The sequence below is a fragment of the Mustela nigripes genome, unplaced genomic scaffold (assembly GCF_022355385.1).
Source record: "Mustela nigripes isolate SB6536 unplaced genomic scaffold, MUSNIG.SB6536 HiC_scaffold_75, whole genome shotgun sequence".
NCBI lineage: Eukaryota > Metazoa > Chordata > Mammalia > Carnivora > Mustelidae > Mustela > Mustela nigripes.
Genome location: NW_026739490.1, coordinates 900,698 through 907,647, shown reverse-complemented (window position 1 = coordinate 907,647; position 6,950 = coordinate 900,698). Strand labels below are relative to the sequence as shown.

At 37.2% G+C, this 6,950-nt stretch overlaps 1 pseudogene; it reads right to left on the bottom strand.

Annotated features, from left to right (window-relative positions):
* Positions 1-4,819: 4,819 nt before the first annotated feature.
* Positions 4,820-4,943, bottom strand: LOC132008186 (U4 spliceosomal RNA; annotated as a pseudogene).
* Positions 4,944-6,950: the final 2,007 nt, after the last annotated feature.

Below are 6,950 nucleotides of genomic sequence, written 5' to 3'. Positions count from 1 at the left end.
GATATTTATAATATTATTTAAAAATATATAAAATATTTACAAAAATACTGACATATTTTGGTAGTGTCTGGACTTCTGAGTATGCCACAGGCTATACCACTCCCAGCTGTCTTCAACACACTGGTTTGAGGAAACTGGCCAAGTCACAGAGGCTCTGCACATGGGATCTTCTCACTGCTCATACACGTTCATGATGCATATATATTTAGGTATATTTATTTACATACTTTTAAAAAAATTTTGAACATGGAACTGATCTTTGCCAGTTTTGATTTTCATTCCTAGACAGTATAACTGTGACCCTCCTTTGTACTCAAAATACTGCCTTTTCTCTGCTTTGTGCTAAACCTGAAAAAAAGCAAGGTCCATGTGTAAAAGGAGTGAGCAATGAAAGGGTCTATTGCGTTTGAAGCAGCCCATGACTGTTTATGCTGGCATCATTTTGCCCTGAAGATTTTTCCTACTACTTTCTGGAAGCATTCTAACATAAACCACTCACTCTGGTTTTCAGATTCAAGCACATTCTGGTCTCACCACCTGTGTATGCAATTGATTTGGTTTTAACTTTGAGCTTCATCCCTGAACCAGACCTGGCACCTGCAGAAGAAAGTACCCGGGGCTAAAACAGAGTGAGCAGGGCCACAAAATAGTGTAATATCCTCCCACTGCGGTTCAGAGGGGATGCTGTTTCGGGGTGTGCATTTCATCTCACGAGACTCCAGACAACAGAAGAGCTAGACAAAAGGAAAACATGTGATGAGGTAGTATTTATACTGCAATCTTTCCAACATTTTAGAAGGGAATGGTTTACAGATGTATACCCTCCAATGACATTTACACATCTATTGTTTTCTTAACCCCCTTCTCCATCCTATTACAAGATTCTTTTTGTGAAAAAGATTACAAACTTCTCCATGCCTTTCTGAGATAAAGAGCCCATTTCCTCCTGATTACAAGAGAAGACATGATGAGCTACGTGATAGGCCAAGTGTTAATGTGAAATCAGCTTCAGAAAATGGAATACTTTAATGATTACTTAAGCATTTGTATTTCATGCCATAAATTTCTCCCTGTCTGAAACAGACCACTTAACCCAGTCTTAGAACGTCAAGCTGCTAATTTACACCATTTTCTGACAGGAAACCATCTACGGCGATGAATGCACAGTAGGGGATTTTAACAGAATCCCATCTGGACTTTTAGCTATTGAAGACAATTTCTTCTTAATAATCTATTAAAGAAAAAATAATAATCTATTAAAGAGAGATGCCATAAAGATGAGTTACCATCTCTTGATCGTAAATTTCAGAAGGGGCTTTATAAAGAGCCTCTTATTTTTTCAACTTTTTTCATCTATTTTCAATGCGTTAATTCATCAACACTTAACTTAGTGTCTTTCTGCCTTATGACTCGCAAAGAGTTTAAAGTGCTGGTAAGATGACGGTTGTTGCCTTCAGGAAAGGATATCTGTCTTGAACACGTGCTTTCTATCAGTTGAGGCCTCTGGATTCCTTTATGATGATATATATCTTCTTCAAAAAAATCAGATTTCAGAGTTTGTGTGTTTCAAGATTTTTTTTTCAAAATAACATTTTTCTGATCATGAAAATTCAAATAAGAAATGTGAAATTCTGATTACTTGGCAAATTTGGATTTTTGGTATTGAATTATTTTAAGAAACTCAAAAATAGGAGTATCTGAAGACTTGTTTCTTTCCCCTAGCCCTTTGCTCCCTTGCCTCCTTCAATTCTTGGTTCAAATCACCTTCTCAGAAAAGCCTCCCTTGATAAACCTACTTTATATTATAATTTTGTCCCCCCTTCATCTTCAGAGACTCCTACTTCATTTCATTCTGATACACTATGTATTTAATTATTTCTTTCGTTGTCTTTCTGCATCTGTTGGAATATGAGCTCCATGAGAATAGGAGTTTTCCACTGGTTCTCCCACTTCTGTGTCCCCAGAGCCTAGAATAGTGCATGATATACAGTAGGTGTTGAAAAACGTCTGTTGAATAAATGTATATAGAGGAAATAACTAATTTGAAAAATATAGAAAATAAAAAAATAGTAACGACAGATTTAGGACCAAAAATGATGCCTGACATACAGTAAGTACTCGAATATTTGTTAAATTAGTGATAAATGAACACAAGAATAGTAAAAAAAAAAAAAAAAAAGAAAGAAGAAGAAGAAGAAAAGGAAAAAGGAAAGAAAAGAAAAAAACACACAACAAAAGAACTATGTTAAAGGGAAAGAGTTAGGATAATTACATGGCCAATACATGAAAAAAAGTTATTTGCATCATAATTAAGATGCAATTATGAACACTGGTTTTCTTTTCAGAGTAAATTTGCTAAGGAAGAAGAGAAGAAAAATAGAAAATCAAGTGGAAGAAGTGTTTTAATCTTAAAATAGTGTTTAAAGTCTGCCTTAAATGTTTTAGGGACACTTGGTAGAACGTCCAACTCTTGATTTCAACTCAGGTCATGATCTCAGGGGTGTGGGATGGAGCCCCCATCAGGTTCCATACTCAGCATGGAGCCTGCTTGTCCCTCTCCTTCCCCTTTTGCCCCTCCAAACTTCCCCCACATGTTCTCTTTGTCTTTCTAAAATAAATAAATAAAATCTTTAAAAAATATTTTAAATATGATTTTCAAAAACATCTGCTAAATAAAAATGATTAAGATAATACATAAAGGGCAAAGTAGGAAATGAAATCACCTATAGTTACATCCTTTAAATTCCAGCTCTGTAAGTATGTGGGTATACTGAATATATTTATATTTTTCTATGAGGTTTACATACAAATTTTAATCATTAGGAAGCAAAAAATTCAACTGTGATAAGTTCATTTTATGTGTCAACCTCACTGGACTCAAGTATGCCCAGGCAGGTGATAAAACATTGTTTCTGAGTGCATCTGTGTTGCAGAGACCATTAGCTTTTGAATCTGTAGTAGACTGAATAAAGAAGGTCACTGTCACCAGGAAGGTGAGCATCATCCAATCCATGTGAGGGAACAAAAAATGTGGAGGAAGGGCAAACTCTTCTCATTCTGCTTGAGCTGAGACATTCATCTTTTCCTGCCCTCAGACATGGGGCTTTCAAGCTCAGACTGGGATTTACACCGTTGGGTCCCCTGATTCTCAGGCTTTCAGACTCATACTGAATTCCACTCCTGCCTTTCCTGGTTTTCCAGTCCGTACTCAGCAGATAGTGTGACTTCTGGGCTTCCATAACCGCATGACTGAATTCCTGTAATAAATCTCCTTTTCTAAATCTACATCTGAATCTGTATCAGCTATTTCTTTCTTTAAAAAAAAAAAAAAAAAAAAAAAAAAGGCTCCACACCCAATATGGGGCTTGAACTCCTGACTTTGAAGTAAAGTTGCACGCACTTCCCACAGAACCAGCCAAGCACCCCTATGCCATCTATTTCTGTATCATCTGCATCTATATCATCTCTTTTTATCCATCTTATTGGTGCTATTTCTCTGGAGAATCCTAATACATATGTTTACCAACATGCTTTGTTTCTTACAAGGACGATATATTATGGTCATTAGATTGTTTCTTATGTGTTCTGTCAACTAACTTCTTGGTATTTCTTTGTGCATAGATGCACCTTAATTTTTCTAGGTCATTTTCTCTTGTTAAAAGTTTAGAATAGTGCAAATGTTTGACTTTATAATTAGGTCATAACTATTCTTTGAGATAAGTTTTCATAAAATCTTAAAAATGAAACATAAAAATATTTAATGTATATTTTTAAGATTTATTTATTTGAGAGAGTGTGTGTGTTCTGGGGAGGGAAAAGGAGAGAGAGAGAGAAACCCAAGCTGACTCCACACTCAGTGCAGAGCCCAGTGTAGGGCTCAATCTCACAACCCTGAGATCATGACCTGAGCTGTAACCAAGAGTCAGAAGACACTTAACTGACTGTGTTACCCAGGCTTCCCAAACACAAAAAATATTTTAAAATTTTTATACAGATTGCTGTGTTTCCTCCAGAAGTATCAAGCCATTTTGAACTTCCATTAGCAATGTTTGAGAATGGCCAGTTCCTTGCAGTTTCTTAACTATAACTTAAAAACATATATATATATTTTTTGCCATTTTTTTGGTATTTGCTATTTTGATAGATGAAAAACAAAATGGAAATTTAGTTATAGCAAGGCAGGGGAGAGATGGATATTCAGGGAGACCAAACAACACAGTTTGGGATGAAATTCCACGATAGTACCTTTAATTTGCATTTTTTTATTTGGTTACTTTGTATTTTAAATAGACCATCAAGGTTAGCAGCCTCTCTAGACTAATTTGTAACCATAAACCATGTTAGCTGTACTGGCAGGGACTTGTGCATATATATTTTATGTAACAAACTGTCCTCTACTTCCTACAAATCACCTGAGCAATTTATAAACATTAATTGAAGTTTATGCTTCCCTGTTTCTAAACTTCTCCACAGAAGAACAGAAGTTATGCTGGAGTATGAGTATACAAGACAGGAAGAGAGTCAAAATGTAATAGATATATTCTGAATTTAACATATCTAAGAATGAATTGAACCTGAAAACAGAGAGTATACTTGTTTTTTAGTATATTATGATGATAAGCCTTAATATTTAAGGAATTTTTCAAGTACAGCCTGCCATGCTCTAATGATTACTAATAAAGACCAACTTAATATAACAAAATCTGACTCATGATTATCATTGACATGCTGGGGAGTTGCTTTTCCTCCAAGAGTAAAACTCATCTCTCTTTGAATTAAATTTCCACTTCTCTTTGATTGTAGGGTGCTCTAAGCCTATGCTCTTCAAAGTGGACCAGTAGCATCCATATCAATTGGAAATATTAGAAGTATAGACTTTTAATTAGCAATAATCGCGCCTCGGATAAACCTCATTGGCTACAATACTGCCACTGCGCAAAGCTTAGAAGTATAGACTTTTAGACATTACTCCAGAACTGCAAATCACAGTCTGATTTATGTGCATAATGAAGCTTGAGAAGCATGGAGCATTTGTTTATATTGAGAATGGAGTGAAAACAGGGCCAAATTGTCAGGCTCTCTACTCTCCATTTCTTGCTATTATATATGGCACATTATGCTTGGGTCGCAATGGAGTCCATCTTCGCAAGGTGAAGAACAGGAAAATACAGGAATCTGCATAAATATTTCATGAGCAAGTTTGTAAGAAAAATTGTCAAGCAAAAAATTATCTGAAAATAAGAATCTCCCTGGTTTAGACAAACCTACCATTAAAATTTGTTTCTAAATATTTGGGGTCAAAGTATTTAATTTGAAACTAAATCTTAAAGTTATATATCTAAGCCAGTGATAGGAGAAATGGTCACTGGTCATTTCTCCCAAGCTTTCCAGAAATTATGATGCTATTTCCTTGAGGTTTTCTTCCACTTCTCTGTTGCTGGGCAACAAACCACCCCCAAAACACAGTGGCCTCAAGCTACAATTCATTATTGTCTTTCATGATTCTGTGTATTGGCAAGGCTCGGCTGGGAAATTGTTATGTGAGGCATCCTGACTGCTGTGGGCAGACGGCAAGTGCACCCCCAGTCACCAGAAGGTTCTCCTGGTTAGATGTCAAAGATGTCTGACTCTCATGGCTGGGAGCTGGTATGGGCTAGGGTTGACAGATACACTCTGGAGTGTACTCCGACTAGAGTACCTATACATGGGCTGCACGTCTGGCTTGGGTTTCTCAAAATATGGTACTGTCTTTGGAAAAGAAATGTCCCAAGAGCATATTCCAAGAGAACCAGGAGAAAGCTGCAAGACTCCTTATGTCTGAGCCTCAGAAGCCCCAAACATAACGTCTGCCATGTTCTGTCGCTCTCGTAAGTCACTAAGTCCAACCCAGAATCAAGGGAGAGGGGAAATCAATACCACCCACGACTGAGGGAATAACAAATCATCTTTTCACCATTTTTAATCCACCACAAGGTTTTTCAAAGTTAGAATTAACTTTCTTGACAAGCTTCATTTTCTATCATACTGCATCCAGATCCACCATACACATATCCAACATGGAAGAGCCCTCAATGGAATTGAAGCTTTGGTTCTACATAGTCCACTTAAAAAATTATCAAAAACTCCTTCCTTGGTTGGGTGAATAGGCCTTTGTGTAAATGTTAATATTTGAGGAGAACTGAGAAGTGTCCTTTACCTAAAAGAGATATTTCTCTGTGATGGTTAGATCTGATTTCTCTCTTCCTCAAGTTCTATTTGCCATGTTCCTCTGATCATGTGTCAGTGTCAGCTGGGCTGCAGGTGTTACCATCTTGGCCCCCTGGCTTTGGGCTTCCAGTTGGGTTTGACAAATGGCAGCCACTGACCTGCCATTTTCCCTTCCTCCTCTTGCCTTCCATCATGCCTTCCTGACAGCAGCTGCACATGCTACTCCTGCATCCCAGTCCTTTGTCCACAGTTCCACTTCCCACTTGACTCTGTTAGCTCTTTGCTCCCCTTCTCTTCAGCTCTAGGTATGATAATGACTGCCTACTGTTAGATTCTGAATAACCTACCATCTGGATTTTAGTGGGGGAAAGGTTTATTTTAAAATATTTTTTCTTTTTTTTTTTTAAATTTTATTCATTTGACAGACAGAGATCACAAGTAGGCAGAGAGGCAGGCAGAGAGAGAGGAGGAAGCAGGCTCCCCGCTGAGCAGAGAGCCCAGAGGACCCTGGGATCATGACCTGAGCCGAAGGCAGAGGCTTTAACCCACTAAGCCACCCAAGCACCCCACCCACCTCATTTTTAAAAGGGCTATTAATTTTTGATAATTCACACTCAGTGATAATTGAAAGAGCTATTAATTATATTGTTAAGCTCCTAATATTTTCATCACTAAATAGTATATAAAGGATATGCCCAATAAATGATCAACATTCTGAAAACTATTATTACTACTATGCCTTG